We start from the raw sequence: 16,094 nt of genomic DNA, 5'->3' as shown, positions 1-16,094 counted from the left end.
GCAAGTTCAGTTTATTCCATCTATGGATATGAAAAAAACTAAGTATGAGAAATAAAGTAACAGCAGTAACTTACTCTAGAGCTATCCATCCTTTCAATATAAAAAATATAAACATGTCAAGCACTATTAATACATTTATATGACATACTCAGAGCACATACATATGAACACAATAAATTGCTTTCATTCTCCTCTGATCCTGAGCCAGCTCTGTATCAGGCCAGTATTTTGGCATTAATTAATGTATCCTTAAAAATGCTTCACCTTGTGCCAGCTGACTAAATTGTCCTACAATCCTCATGAATGAAGAGGCTGCAGCTACCCCCAGTTACAGCTGCTCTACCTCACCAACCAGCAGCCATGGTTCTCCACAGCCCACCAGACTGAGTGTCCCCCACCAGGGCCCTCACCGAATGACAACCACCTTATCTGGTGAAAGTGCTGCTCTGAATCCTCCCAAGGCTGACCTAAACTGGATGTATCATTACTCACCTGGCTTTACAATAATGCAACCTTAAGAGTGTAGCACTGGGGGAAAATGCTGAGGGAAAGGGTCATACTTGGATGTGGTGGTTTGAGTTCCATTTGAACAGTCCACACATACAGAACTAAAGCTGCTGGTGAGCTTTATTTTAATGTAAATCCTTGGTGAGAGAAAGGGTAGGGAATTATCAGTGTGATAAGCTGTGATCAATTCAAATAACAACGCCAACATTTTGAACAAATCAATAATTTAGTGAGAGAAATGTTCCCAGCTTGGTTTCCTAGAACATTTGTTTCTAGGCACATGTTTTATTTACACAAGGAAAAACTTCAATGACCATTTAAAAACTACTGCCCTTATAGACAAACAGGAACTGTAGGATTTTCACTGTGTGTTTGTTCATTACATTGTGTAAAAGAAAACTGCATATGATTTGTGGTTGTTTCTTGAAAGACTCACTCAAATGTCTAAAGTGAAAACAGGAAGGAGTATGATAAAAGCCACTGTTAAGGAGCATCCTATAGTGTTAGGGGAGTGATGTGTTTTCTTGATGTGGATTTTTGGCACAAAGAATTTGTAAAGGTTTGTTTGGTAAAATCTGGACTCCATATATAATTTCAATTTCAGGGTGTTTCACATGGGGTAAGAACTACATCGGATTACTGATAGCCAAGGAGAGGTAAGCAATGTTGACATCCACTTACACTGCCCACTAAAGCATTTCAGATTGCAGCAAAGAATGGCACTACTATCCCAAGACATACCTACAGGTAACTTCCTGCTGGCTTTTGTGGATGTGCAGCTGTAACCCTTTTCCTACCCTCAACTTTCTTTTGAAATCATTGCATCCCCTGTACAGCAGCAATTCCACTTGTTGCCAGACTTACTCTCCTGACTGTCACCACATTCTCACTCACTGCTGCTTCAAGGGCACTTTTAGTCAAATCATTTTGCACTTCAAAGTCACAGGAGGTTACAAAACTATATTATCTCTAAAGGGACTTTTTCAAGTGTAGCTTTATGTGAACAAAATATGTGGCATCCATAAGCAGGCCTGAGCCACAGTGTACTCTAAACAGGTGCCTTAAGCCAACAACATGTGTAACTTAAACAATCCAGATATAATTGATGATATCCTATTAAAAAATCTATTTTATTTTCAATGTCAAACATTTCTTTTTGCATCACATCAAAACAAGTATAAAACGAGATCATCAACTTTCTTCCTCAAGGCTAAAAGAATTAATAGAAGTACATAAATGGCATATGAATAAATCTATTACAAATCTCCCAGGACATACTGCAAGCCGGAATCTTTAAGATGATGTTAAAATTTAGAAGACCACTGGATTCTCTGCTTAGAAAAAGATGAATATAGAGTAGCCAGAAAGAAAAAACTGTCCCAAACCATATCAGAATGTGTAGCAAGAAATCATACTCACATCATGAAAGGATCACTGTAAAATCACCTGACCTCTGATTCTGAAGTATCACATAACAGTGTGTGTAATAGGAAACATATTTCATTTTTGCATATTGGCAATAGGAATTCAACAGTCCTGGATTATTTTTTAAACAGCAAAACAAGTAAAAACACTCTGATAATCAGTACAAGCTTTTTAAGGTTTTCTGTTTCAAAATCTTTCCTGGCTTACATGTGTAGTTGCTATCAACTAAAAGGGAACAAAACTTTGCCATTAGGCAGAGATAGAGCCCAGTTTACTTTGCCTTTTCTGTATTTCTTATTCCATTTGGTATCATGAAAATCAGCAAGTCCCTGCAGAAGTGTAGGACACTGGTGTGCTAGACAGTGGATGTCTATAAATTAATTTTGAGTTAATATATTCCCGTGCAAGAAATAATTGTTAATGATAGAGAGAAATTTAATGTTTACTACATTGGAATGCATAATGCACTACCAATTACACAGAGGACTGAAATTCAGTTCTCAGGACCTACATATTGAGTACTCCATACATGGACTTTTACATTCATTATGCAAATTTTACAATATTAGGAAATGATGAAAATTTCCAAATCCTTAAGGGATGTGCTGCAGGCAGGGAGATGAAAACCAAAACAAATGAAAATTTTAATGTCAACAATGAAACAAAGAAGAAAGAAATACTTGTGGAAAGAGTGAAAGAGAGGCATAAGCATTGTAAAATTGTTTCCAAGGAAAGATTCTTAAAAAAAAAAAAAAAAAGTGAGAAAAACTACAAACTGCCTAGCTGGTCTATCAACTAAGAAGCCCTCCTCAGTCTTTGAACTTGTTCACAGGTCTGCCTGTTTAACTTGCTACCAAAGTACACAGGCCATGGTTCTGGAGAGTCTCAAACACCATGGCATTTTCAAATACAGAAAAAAATGCCAAGAATTTTATTTTCATTGGTTATGAGGAAATATGTGCTATACAGGTAATAACAAGTGAATATGTTATTTTTATTCTCTCAACATATGATGGAAATCCAAAGAACTGCAGCAAAGACTAAGCTGAAAATCCTGCTCTAGAAATACCAGAAATATATTTCTGACCCTCACTTAACTTAGACTCATCAAACTGTAATATCATCAAAATACCTGTCAATTAAGGGGGAAAAAATCAGAATGCATTAACCAGAACAGAAAAAGCAATTAAAATAGCATGTGTGCATGGGTAAGAAAAGCAACATCTTGTCCCACCCACACCACTAGCTTCACAGTTCAGTAAGAAAACAAATCGGAACGGGGGAGGAAACTAAGCCACTACGCCAGGAATGTGTTTTTGATGAAAAAATTAGTCCTGTTTTATACAATGGCCGCATTCAAATACCTCTCAAAGCAGGCCAGATGTTGGCTAGAGCAAACTAAAAACACTCTGTATGTGCCTTTAGTCCACTCTGCCTCTCATCCTATCAGCCATTTGTCCCAAAAGGCTCCACACTGCATCAATCAGCTCCTGACTGGAAGATTCCTCACACAGCTGAAAGACACATCTCCTTAAGCAGCTGCTGCTGCTACAACCTCCTGAGCCCTTCTCATCACTAACAGCGCTTTGCATTGGCAGCAGCAGAGCTTTACTTTAAGGGCAGGGCACATGTCCTCTGCTTGGAAAGCTGTGGAACCATCTCAAGGTGCTCAGCTTGTCCATGCTTTCCCAAGAACAGCCCGCACCTTTCAAGCACTGAGGTGTATCTATCATTCATTGTAGCTGTGCGGAAATTGAAGGCAAAGGAAAGCCTGAGCTCCAATGAGAGGAGCTTGCCAGCTCAGCTTAGGCAACCCCCTCAGATGCACCAAGCTGACAGAAGGAGGAGAGGTGCTGGGGAGGGAGCAAAACAGCAGAGCCTGAGGAAAGCTCACAGCATTTGGGTAATGGTAGCATCCCATTTTCAAAGTAAAACTTCAGGAACATATGCTAAAATCACTGAAAAACTAACTAACATGGGAGAAAACACATTTGGTGCTGATTACATTCTTTCTTTTCTGCCAGCTTGTACAGTCTTACATGAACTTCAAATCCTTTCCTCAGCATATTATAGTGCAAATCAAGATTTTTTAAATGCTGACAAAAATAAAACCTCAGTATTTTGTGTCCCAAAGAAGAACAAGTGACGATCTACAGCATCTCAGCTTAGTCAGGAGAAGGAACATTGTTAATGAAATTAAATCCACTTTTAACATCTGAAATTTACACACGCACACAAAAATTACCTTTGCCTCCCAGCAGCCTGCCCAATCTCTGCAATTTCACCATCAAGTCCTTTCCTTTTGGCACCTGTTACACTCCCCAAATGGCTCTTAGAGCCAGTGCAGCACCACTAATGAAGAGAAACATCTAGACAGCTTCAACTACCACACTGCCCCTTAAGTGCATTTCAGAAATAACAGCAGCTGTAATGATTTAAACTATAACACTCCCCCATCACAGAGATTCAAAAATATTCTGGAGCAGCTAAACAAAATACTGTGTATGTTACTAATTAAAGTATTGCAGCATCAAGAATTCCTCCTACACTCCAGGATCTTCAATGCAGCTACATAAATAAGGAATAAAAAGTATTTCTTGCTTTAGATAGCATAAGATCCATCTACAAGAGAGGACATTGCAGACTGAAAGACATCCTTAGAAGAACAGCAGACATGCCTACTCTGTAAGTGCAGGTACACTCTAATAAACTGTATCACTCTGAAAATAATCCTGAAGGGCAAAGGTCCTGTCCCTCCGGCAGTGAATCCTAGCCTCCACTTGCAGTATTTTCATGCTTCTCTGGTGCACAAGTACTAATCCACATGTCAAAGTGCAACAAGATGTAGAAGTAATGGGTCAGGTTACTGGAATGGGGTGTCTACCTTGCCAAGGACAGCACCATCTGGGCATGCATGGGGCACTAACAGAGGTGACTAGAGTAAACAACATTCACTGCACATCACCAGCACACTGAACATCAGGTTTACTTTAGGCATTACACTCAACATATTTTAAGACTCAAGTCATACAGGCTCAGGTCAAGACTATAGCTTACTTGGCCTGCTTAGGAAGCAGTTTTCAGTATTAATGTGAAAAATATAGGAAAATGCCAAATGGTTTATATCTTATTTTCTGCACAGTCCAGAAAGTCCTCCTTTTGGTCCATGTTGATACTGGATGGAGGCTAGTTCATACCTATTTTGTTGGGACTTAAGTGTATAATATATTTCTAGCTAAAACACTTCTATTTTTTTCTATTTCTCACAGGAGTAATCACTATGTATTCTTTAGCACATTAATCTTCTCAAATGATTTGCCCAATCTAATTCATATTTTGCCTCACTTCTTTTGGATTAATTTGCAATTCTGTTTAAATGGTATTTTGCCCTCTTGAGAAAGAATGCCCAGAGTTTTTCCAACCATGCTCCTCATTTCTTGAAATTTCACTCTTCAAATCCTCATATCATGAGTGGCTTGGCACTGGAAGTAGTTTAATTAGTATTTGAAAATATTGGCAATTGAAGCCAGAACGGGACTTGATTCACATCGGTATATCATCTTGTTAAAAATATATCTTATTTTACAGTCTGTCACCAAAAAGTAACATACTGGAATTCTGCTGAACACTCTGTTGAGCCAATGCCACCAAGTCAAGGGGGAAAAGGCAAAAGAACAACAACTTCACTCCCTCTTAAACAGCAAGCTTCCTCAAAAAGAAATTTCTGAAGATGTTGCACTCTGAAAAAATCCTCCTCTGCCATAGCAGTGGCTGCCTGTCCTAGATCTGAAGGACCAGTTGGTACACCATTCGAGAAATCACCACCGATGAAGCTGTTTATCAACAACTTGAACAAAAAACCCCATCAACTCTTTCTTTCTTAAATGAATTATTAGGATGAATTTTTTTGTGAAGCAGAGAGCTCCAATTGCCTGGAGAATGGCTGCTTGAAATTGACTGCTTCAGAAAGACCTAAATTTTTTCACAAATTCGTCCTTTAAAACACCTCCCTTCCCTCCAACACAGCTGTTCATCCTTGCAGATCTTCCATACTTCTGAATTAAGACACATTCTGTGACTGGTACGTTTGACTTTCTGCCAATAGACAGAAAACTGTGAAAACTGGATCCTCTTCTCCTCCAGCAGGTAGGAGGTGGGAAGTGGAGGTGGGGCCCTGGGCAACAAAGTGAGAGAACTGTGTGTCAAGAGCAGAGGAGTAAGAAAAATGCAAAGTAATGAGGAAAAGGAATCACATGCACTTTTCAGCAACTGTTAGGCACCAGACAGTAAAAAAGGGCATTTAGGAAATAAAGTAAGAATTGGGCAAAAACTATTATTTAAATAGCCATAAGGGAGCTTTTATTTTTCTGCAACTCTTCCCCTTTCCTTACAAGATACAATCCCAGTGGTGTTTCAAGCAGACAGCTCTGCGAGCTACCCTATTTTTACACTCTTCTGAATCACTACTATCTACATGCAGATCCAAACGAATCCCAACAGGGGCCTCAAGATCCTCTTGAAAATGCACAGTTTACAAAAGAAAATGTTTGCAATATTCACGCAGTGAATGAGGTTAACTGAAAGGCAAATTATTCATGACTTATGCACAAAGTTAAATGTAGTAGTAAAAATACTCTGCTGAGTAAAATCAACATCTACCTTTTCTGAGGGAAAAATAAACTGTCTCTGCAATACAGCAAGGTAGTAAACAAAGTGCGTTCATGTTCTGCTTTCAATATTTGGCATTAGAGGTTGGTCTCTATAGCTGGATGTACTGACCACTCACAAGTGAAGGCAATTACTATGAAAAGGGGAAAAGTTTTATGATGTTTTGAGCTCTATGGATATGTGGCAAAACAGTGAAGCACTTGATTATTCAGTGTATTAGAAGAGAAACAGCTGGGTGAGCCAGATTTATATTTATTTAGGAAATAGTGTCAAGACTATGCCTAAGGCCACTGAAAAATTATCTGTCCAATGATTTTTTTTTTTAATTGCACTGTTTTCCCTCACAAATTTTGAAAGCAACATTACTAAGCATCCTACAAAGCCTAACTAGGACTTCAATCTGATGTTTGGAAAAATCTACTCGCCCTTTTTGTTTGTTTGCAGAATGTTCTTATTAGAACCTCGTACCCAAGTTTCAAGACCCCTTTTTTTTCTCACTTACCCATTTCTTTAGCCCCAGCTTTCTCCTAAACTCAGCCTCCCTTCTCAGCAGAGCACTAAACTACAACCCCTTGATTATTTAATTGATGCTGTTTCCCCCAAATGTCACCCAGGCCTGAGGAAGATAAATCCTGTTGCTCAGGCAGAGGCTTAATTTTCTCAGTGCCCATGTCCGGTGTTACAGTGACCTCTGATTGCCAGGAAAAGCAAGCCCAAGGACTGGAGTGCGTTTGGTATAAGTATAATTACGGGTGGTTTATTTTCTAATCTCCAAGTTTAGAAAGCTTGTGCGAACTGAGACTTTCCAACACTCACATCCTGTTCAAATTTCAGAAGATTTTTCACAGGGAACGAGTGAAAAGCATTTTGCTGACTCTCCAGCATTCCCTTGCCAAATTTGAAGACTCTGCCCTGAAATAGAATTGTCATAGCTTGATAGTGAAACAGTTGATAAGACTCTCCTCCTTTTATCCAGCATCATAATGCCTATCTCCATTTCGTCTTTCTTTGAAATAAATGAAATATAATTTGATTGCTATTCTTCTAAAACTTTTGCTTAAAGCAAAAACTTGTCTTAAAAGTATGTAGCCTAAAAATATATATACAGCCTTAAAAGCCTGTATATTTAAGGTTGTCGAAACTATAAACAGCTGAAAACAAGGCCTTGTGATGAACAGGGATGATCCATCATTCTTATATCTTCTAATATATTTGGTAGATTTGCATTGAATTTCATTGACCCCTAGATGCTAGGTCCCAAAATCACTCTGAAAATTTGCTCTCAAGTGTTGCTTCAACTTTATTTCTCTTGGGAGGTTTTATGGCCTGTATGGGGAAGGTCAACTATCTCCTCCCTGGAAATAAAGAGACAGATTACAGGGTTCTTGTCTCCTTTCTGCAGTCTGCTTTAAAGGGTGGATATCACTAAAATGTAAAGTCAGTGGGAGACTCCAGTCTCTCCAAAAGTCTCTAAGAAACCCCTCATCCCACCCTAGGACAGTTGTGTGCAGAACCTCAGTGAGCCTACACGATCAGATGTCTGACCTCTAGGACCTGACTTAACTGCAGCATGTGCATCATCTGTTTGCAGTTACAAATCCTCTCTCTGCCGGAAAAAGACATGGAATCAGAGTTAAAATCCACAATATACGAATGGTCCAGTGTGCTAATTAGCTGACTGGAAGAGGAACAATAATAAATAAGCCCTTGAGTCAGAAGCCAGATGTGGCAGAAGCACCCTGCAGCTGCTGGGCAGGCTCAGCAGAGGTCCCAGCCCAGCCCTCTGAGCTGGAGGTAACTGCAACCCCTGTTGCTATGGGGTCTTTGGCATGGACATTATGGCACTCAGCATGGAGTAACACAGTCCCAAAGTATAATCCATAGTTCAGCAATGTTATTTTATTAATTGGTTTAGGCATTTAAGATGTAGGGTGTGCTGGTTCTTTTCCATCCAAAATACAAGTTATAATTTTCTGTCAGTCCCAGCAGACCACAACCGATGGTCTATTTTTAGAATTAAAAATAGCATTTCTTCAAGTTTCTCAAGTTACTATAAAATAAGCCTATAAATGAAACAATTGCCTAAGTGAAGTAGCCTGCTCAGAAAGGGTCCTTTCTCAAAAATATTTGTTGTTTTCATAAAGGCAACGCCCGTAATAAAAGGTGTTCTCTGGTTATATGAAAGGGACCACCATTTCTGATTTTTCTCTCAATGTAGATTACCTGCACCATCAAACTCTACCTGGAGTAAAAAAAAGTATTATGGGCGAATAAAATGCTGTAAAGGGCAGTGTGGGAACTTCAGATGAACAATCTGAAGGGGTAAAGTCACCCTTAAGGAGAAGGAACGAAGATTGGAAAAGGAAGCAGAACTGGGCAAGCATACACCTTAAAATCTTGAAAGCATAAGAGGACAAAAATAAGTTTGCAAAAGCCCAATAAATATGTTAGAGGAATTTGGTTATTACTGCAGAAGTCACTAAGGCCATTTGTCATCTGATGTGAAGCCTGCTAGGATCCTAATGCACTGTTAGCTACTCTGTGCCATCAACTGAGTGACAAGGGGTGGGGAGATTTTAACAGTGGGGAGCAATTTTTTTCAGAGAAAAATATGCTGTCATTTCACTTTTGGTATAATTTGTTTTACAGTACTCCCAGTAACCTCAGAGTTTAAACAATGCTGAAGTGAAAGCAGCCATGAGACTGTGGCCACAGGAAGGTTTGGGGTTTGTTTTTATTCAAATAGAGCCACCAGCACTCAGGCTCAGAGTATTCGGATCTGTTTTCCTGTTGCACTTTTCCTTTGTAATAATTGCTTTTTTTAAAAAAAAGTATAGCAATAAACCCGGAAATTCCATAAAAGCCGTCTTCTTTTATATGAAAGTAAGGGGGAAGGGGGACCACAAAACCATATGGAAGTCAATGAAATGCTTTATTTGTTCAGCAGAAAAATGGGACTGTGTACTTCCTGAATTAAATTTGTTTTCATTGTCCTTCTGCAGCCAACTAGTTTAGGGAGATCATATACAATATCAGTCCTCATTCGTGATTTTTTAAAAGAAGAGATTGTATTCTGCAGGTACATGGTTTTGCAGCTGAAGCTAGCTTCTTAGAATCTGTGCTTCATGTTTACAATGATGTAACTGGAAGAATAGATCCTGTTACAGTTTTAGCAATGCAGCTCCCATGTAATTCTCCACAGTTGTATAATAAAAATATTAACAGCTGTATCATTTCTGTTAGTAATTAAAAACTAATCCTTAAGGGAAAGAGTAAAACCAGTCTTCACACACATTTTTAAAATATCTACAAATACAATACCTGTAAGGGGATCATTTTGGGCAGCATTAGGTGTAGGGCTCTGTTGAAGAAAATCTATCAAGAAAATATTATGTACAGCCTAATCCATTATTGGAAATTGCAGATAATACTGTGATGAGAATTGAAAAAAATCCTAATGTCCTGCATTCTTTCTTTGAATTATTTTTCACTGGATACCAGACATGCAGTGTTACAGTACTCAGTATTTTTCATTTTAAGGTAATTTAAGAGAAATGAGTCACCAGAATCACTCTTTATTATTGTTTCACCATTCTCCTCTCTAAACCATTACAATTTCTGCTGCTCATTAAGATTTTTAGAATTGCAGGTAAGATAATCTACTGATATTTAGATATTCATTAGAAAGTTCTCTCACAAATGAATGTGTACCTTAGAAAGTGGAATATATAATGTAACTATACCTTAGAAAGTGCAATATATAATGTAACTATATCATACTGTCTACAAAAAGTACCTGGGAGGAAAAGAAGAATGACAAATGTTAGTCCCAAGGAAAACACAAAAGGGGAAGAAGAAGAGGTAGCAAGGAAGTTTTGACATGCAGTTTTAGTTTACCTGTATGGGATTAAATTGGTATTGTGATGACAGCACCTGTAGATACTATATAAAAGCAGGAGAGGGACATAAAACATAGACTATAATTGATGGTAAGTTGGAGGAATTGATAAAAGATGCTGTTTTGGAATAGCAAGGCTCATAGTCTTTTTTATACAGCATCTGAAGAGCCCAAGGACACGGCTTTTTACTGTGCACAAAAAGTAAAAGAAATCTGTGCTTGATTATTCTCTTAGAACAATACTCTGGCATTGTTTTAAAATACAGAAATAACTGCTTATTAGTAATTTCCAAAGTCGGATTACTTAGTCAGTAAATTATCACTACATCCAAGTGAGCTCAGAGATAAGACTTGTGCATTGCTCCAGTTTTAATACACAATGCAGAAAGAAACGTGAAAGTACAGAATCACCATGTTCTGTTAATATCACAAGAACATCCTAAGACAAACAAATTAATTACAAACATTCAAAGCAGATTAAAAAACTGAGAGAGCAGATTAAAAAATGATAAAAAAAAATAATCTAGAGACATTGAATTCACTTTACAGATATACAAATATCTAAACTGATAACCTCTTCCCATACATTATCTATCTTTGGATACAGTCATGTAAAAATATATAATAGGCTCCTAAGGAAAAGTTACAAAAGTAGAAATCAAAGCTGAACAACGGGAACTTCAGACAAGGAACAGGATTTACTTAATAAAATTGAAGAATTTTAAAATGGAAATGTTTTAAACTCTTCTGAAAAATGGGGCAAGTGGGGAGTTTTAAGATAAATAAAAATGCAAACTGAGCCATTTGCCAACTTAAAGGGCTTACATTAAGGCATCACAAGGAGATGAATTCTAACAGCTGCCATACATTTGCAATATCTGGGTGCACAGATCACGTAATGTGAACTCAACTATCAGCAAAAGGACACTTATACTATGAGTCACACACTTGTTTGAAAAATACTCCATTGCATGGGAAGATCAGCTGAGCAAGTAGGAGGAAAAGGAAAAGGAAGCACATTTAAAAGAATTTATGGTCACAGTGAAACTTGTCAATTCAGACCTGATTTAGGAGCACTTCTGGGCTCCTTGCTGACGTTAAGCTTACAGCAATATCTGTAGCTCCAGCTACAAGTTCCCTTTGTATCACCTCCAAGTGGTTAGCAAACCTACACCAGCAGAAAATTACTCACAGATATTCTTACCTCAGTTGCTTCTCAGCTCTGTCCTAGAAACACCATTTTACAATGCATGAATTTTTCAACCATCATCAAACTCTGCCTGGGATAAAATACTGCAGTACACTCAGTACTCTAAGCGACCTATATGAGCTCATGCTGGGTAACTCTTATACCCTGATTTTTTGTAGCAGCTTTGACAAAAGCCAGTGTTTAAGACCTCATTTTCATGATATTCCTGAGCTCACGTTTATGAAAAGAATATTTGTAAGAAGACTTTGAGTAGCAGTTAGGACAAAACTAAAATACCTTTAGGAAGAGAAAAAGTAGCTTGTACAGCAAACAAAGTCTTTTTTGGAGCCAAGGCACCTGTGTGCTGCTGTGGTGTGCATGCTATGGTTGGGACTCCCAGTTCTAGAGATTGTGTTCTGACAGGAGTCAAGTGATGCAGCAAGATCAAGAAGTTTAAAGATGGTTAAAACATATTATTAAAGCTCATAGTACAGTTTCTGATTACCCAATAAGAGAAATTTACTCACACTCCACTAATCTTTTCACTTTTTTAATCAAGCTGAAAGTTTATGTTACTAAAATACTGATTTTTTTCAAATTCTCTTTTTCTCTTAGAAAGATAACTAGATTCTATACTGCTACAAGAAATTAATATTAAATTCCTATATTGATGCATGTAAAAACTGAAAACAAAAATAAGAATTACTAAAGAGATGGGTAGACAGATAACATAAAAAATTGATGTGTGATGTATGAATGGAATTCTCCACGTTTCTTTAGCTTATATAGTAAATGAAGAACATTACACGTAGGAGAATAAACGGTGGCTATTAAACCACATAGGTGCTATTAAACCACGAGGAAACATTGAGACTTAAGTCACAGGATAAGGTGTAGAATTATGTCTGGTTCTATTCATCTGTCACCTGTTCCTGTAACTCTATTTGCCACCATGAGTCTTCTCGAAAACTGGATAGCCATTACCCACCTTGCTGAACAAATGTTATTCAATACAGCAGAAACCATCTTGACAACCAGAGAGAAATGATTACTGAATAGATGGGCAAGCTGAATCAATCCAGCTGTCTGGCAAGCATCAGTGCTGGCCATAGGCGGGAGAAGAGAACATGTGGTCTTGAGCAGGAAGGGAGGCAGCAGATGAGGCGGGAGCAGGAAAATGTCCCATTCATGTACAAGCATTAGTTCTGCTTAGCTTTGTCATTAAACACTACTCTGGTACAACATTATTTATCTACTGTTGGTCTTCCTACTTTCAGACTTATCTCTGAAGCAAGGTCATGGGTCACAACAACTGAGTATAAATTGCTGGTGAGTAAAAGCTTATGTCTTCAAAGAATTTTCAGGAAAGCACCAGCAAAGAATGTATTAGTAAGGAAAATGATAAACAGTAAACAGCATAAAACACTGTAAGCAAAGAATCCTGTGAATAAGACTTAAATTGTTTAGCTTATACATATGCTCTAGCTTCAATGCCACATATTTAAATAAAGGCTTTCACAACAGAGTGACAGATGTGTCAGCTTTAGGCCCACACCTTCTTTCCAGTTAAACTGGGTGAAGATGTACAACATTTGCTTTGCTTGGATGTTATAGATTATTTTTTTAAAGAGAGAAAAATCATATCAAAACCAGCTAACAGTAACAGTTAATGCTACTTCTGTAGACAGATTAGCACCTGGAAGTGACAAAAATTTTACCTTTCTGGTCCTGATCCTTGCATGGCAACATGTAGTCAACACATCTGAGTAAATGTTGTGAAGTGCAGCATAATGAATGCATGCGAGCAAGAGGGAACAGCATCTATGTGTATCCAAAATGCACACACCAATTAAATGGGGAAGCCTCAGGGCCATCTCTAACTGTTTTGTTTATATCTTTTCCACCCAATTGTTCTCTCTCTGGCTCCTCTGTTGGAAAGGATGGGATGTAACCCAACAGATGACTAACTGTGTACAGTCAAACCCATTTTGTTGCTTAACCCCAGCAACTGCCATACGTTATTTCTGAATCTTAAGATCCCTTTAGCTATCTTGCTGTGGGGACCCAGAGCGTTAAAAAAAAATTATTTTTTTTTTTAATTGCCTCTCTTTCTTTAGGCCAAACAACAATTTGCAGTGAAAGGCACAACCACGTCCCATGTATAACTGCGTGCAAAAATCTAGATGTCTCAGAAACACAACAGTAGAATTTTGTTCAATGTTTAGTTAAAAGTCACTATTTCCAACTATGCTGAAGTCAATGAGCATTTTTTCAAGGATTTTAATGAGCTTTGGGTAAGACACAAGTGGTTTAAATTACTGACTTCTGTTGCTCCATGGGCTTGATATGATATTCAGAAAGAAATACCAAAAGTTAGTTAATAAACATATGCCATGTAAACAGTGATGTACCCTAAAACATGATACTCAGCTGGTTTCCATCTCAAGCTCAGATTATAATAACGCAGAAGCCAGGTGTATGGCACTGACCCAGACCTACAGTGTCAGATCTAACGTCAGTAAAACAGCCCAGCACATATTTTATAATGAAGTTATAAAATCTGATATGAGAATTACTAATGGCAGCCTGAAAATACAAAATGTATTTTGCAGGGTTTTGAAAATAATAATTTTTTCCATTAGATGGCTTTACAGATGGACCTACTATAAAACCAGCATTCTTGTACCCTTATGTCCATTAATATCAGTTTTTGGTAAAGCATACCATTGGCATTTGAAAAGAGCTATTTTTGCACTGTTACCTATGATACAATATTCTGACTATATGTTTATTATAGCACTGATTTCACCTAAGATTTATAATTTGACAAGCCTCCAGGGTCACAGATCTACCAAACTTGACTTCATCTTTATACACACATTTTAAAAAAGGAGCTTTAGGCATCTGTGAAAAGTTTAGGCTTCTGACTTCCTGATAGCTTACAACAGAAATAATGACTGAAAGCAACCACTTGCATTGGATAGCTAAATTCATTTTAAAATTTGGTTGAACCTTTAACACACAGAGAAGGTAATGCTTTTGCGCATATTAAATCCTAAAATGCTTTCACTGTCATGATTTACATCAAAGAATTGTTCGAGGATTCCTGTGGTTATGGTTCCCTGCTCTTTCTGAAAACTCAAATGGGTAAAGAAACGGTGCTAGGAAAGCAATGTTTAAAGATAAGATTGTCCATTAATAGCTGTCCCTGTTCCTCCTGTTTGGCAATAAATAGAAAGTATTTCCAGCAGTATTTTAATGTGGTCCTGCACAGCAAATGCATTTCAGGCCTTAACAAAGAAATTCACTACTTGAGAACTTCCTCTTTTCCCACTTACAGAGCATTTAAAAAGTTACATTGTTTTGCTATTTTTTTAAGTACCTTGCCACAGAACCCAAAAGCCACTTCACAAATCATCAGGGCTTTGCACAAGGACCTCGGGGTGGTTCACCAATGCAAGTATTGGACTCAGATCACACTTCAAATCTATTTCATTTCAGCGTTTACATGTATCTTTAATCACTATCGATGTGAAAGGGCAAAGCACGTTCACACACAAGGAAAGCAAACTTTCCACAAACTGTCCAAATTTAAAAAGAAATTAATACACTAAGAAACACTCATCCATGGGCAAAAGGAGAGACTTGTGGACCTACTGTGTCTCCTTACTGTCATGACTGAAGAAACATTTCAAAGTAGAAGGAAATAAGGGTTTCCATGTTTATTGATCAAATCAATGCCAGAGATAGTAACTTTATAGTTTTTTAGCATAATTTACATGCAATGACCAATATTTTCCAAACTGGTTTGAGAATCCCTTCCTCAAAACTGAGATTGTTCAAGACGATTTCAAAAAGTCACTTCATAATCCTAATTATTTTTAAAAATCTTCCATAGTTACTTTATACATGCATATATCTGCTGACTCACTGTGTTTAGAACAGCATACCTTATTTTGACAGCTCTGAGACAGGCAATTATTATCTTTTCTCCAGACAGTCAATGGCCTAAATGGGGAGAAGCCTGTAATTTCTAATCTAACACAGAAACTCAGCTCCTCTTCTATCACACATCTGCTTTCCACTGGCAGACAGCGTCTCACCACACAAACACAAAATTGATGTAGACCTCCTCACCATATTGAAAATGTCACAGATTACCTCAGATTCCAATGAGCAAGCTGAAATTTAATACACTGGCAGAACAATGAACTCCTATCTGTGTGGTATCCTATACATCTATTACTTTTTTAAATAGGTCCAATATTTGGAAGTGACTGTATGGAACTGTACACAAATTACTTAGTCAAGCACCTTAATTTCTCCACATTGAAATCTACCACAAGACTGTAAGCTTTTCGCTAAATGAGCAGGTATTCCAGTCATATAATTTCAGCATTTCATGCC

General features: G+C 37.7%; 1 protein-coding gene across 10 annotated transcripts in view; it reads right to left on the bottom strand.

Annotated features, from left to right (window-relative positions):
* Window positions 1–16,094, bottom strand: part of NAV3 (neuron navigator 3) — a 508,081-nt gene that overhangs the window by 198,039 nt on the left and 293,948 nt on the right. Inside the window, exon 1 of one of the 10 annotated variants that reach the window (XM_085045507.1) lies at window positions 4,178–4,304. The exons of the other annotated variants lie outside the window; for them this stretch is intronic. The gene's annotated coding sequence lies outside the window, so the exon portion shown is untranslated. Of the gene's footprint in view, window positions 1–4,177; window positions 4,305–16,094 lie in introns of those variants that run through there. 10 annotated transcript variants of the gene reach the window in all.

This window comes from Lichenostomus cassidix, chromosome 1Aa (assembly GCF_008360975.1).
Source record: "Lichenostomus cassidix isolate B80296 chromosome 1Aa, HeHo_3.0, whole genome shotgun sequence".
NCBI lineage: Eukaryota > Metazoa > Chordata > Aves > Passeriformes > Meliphagidae > Lichenostomus > Lichenostomus cassidix.
This window is presented reverse-complemented; position numbering and strand designations above follow the sequence as displayed.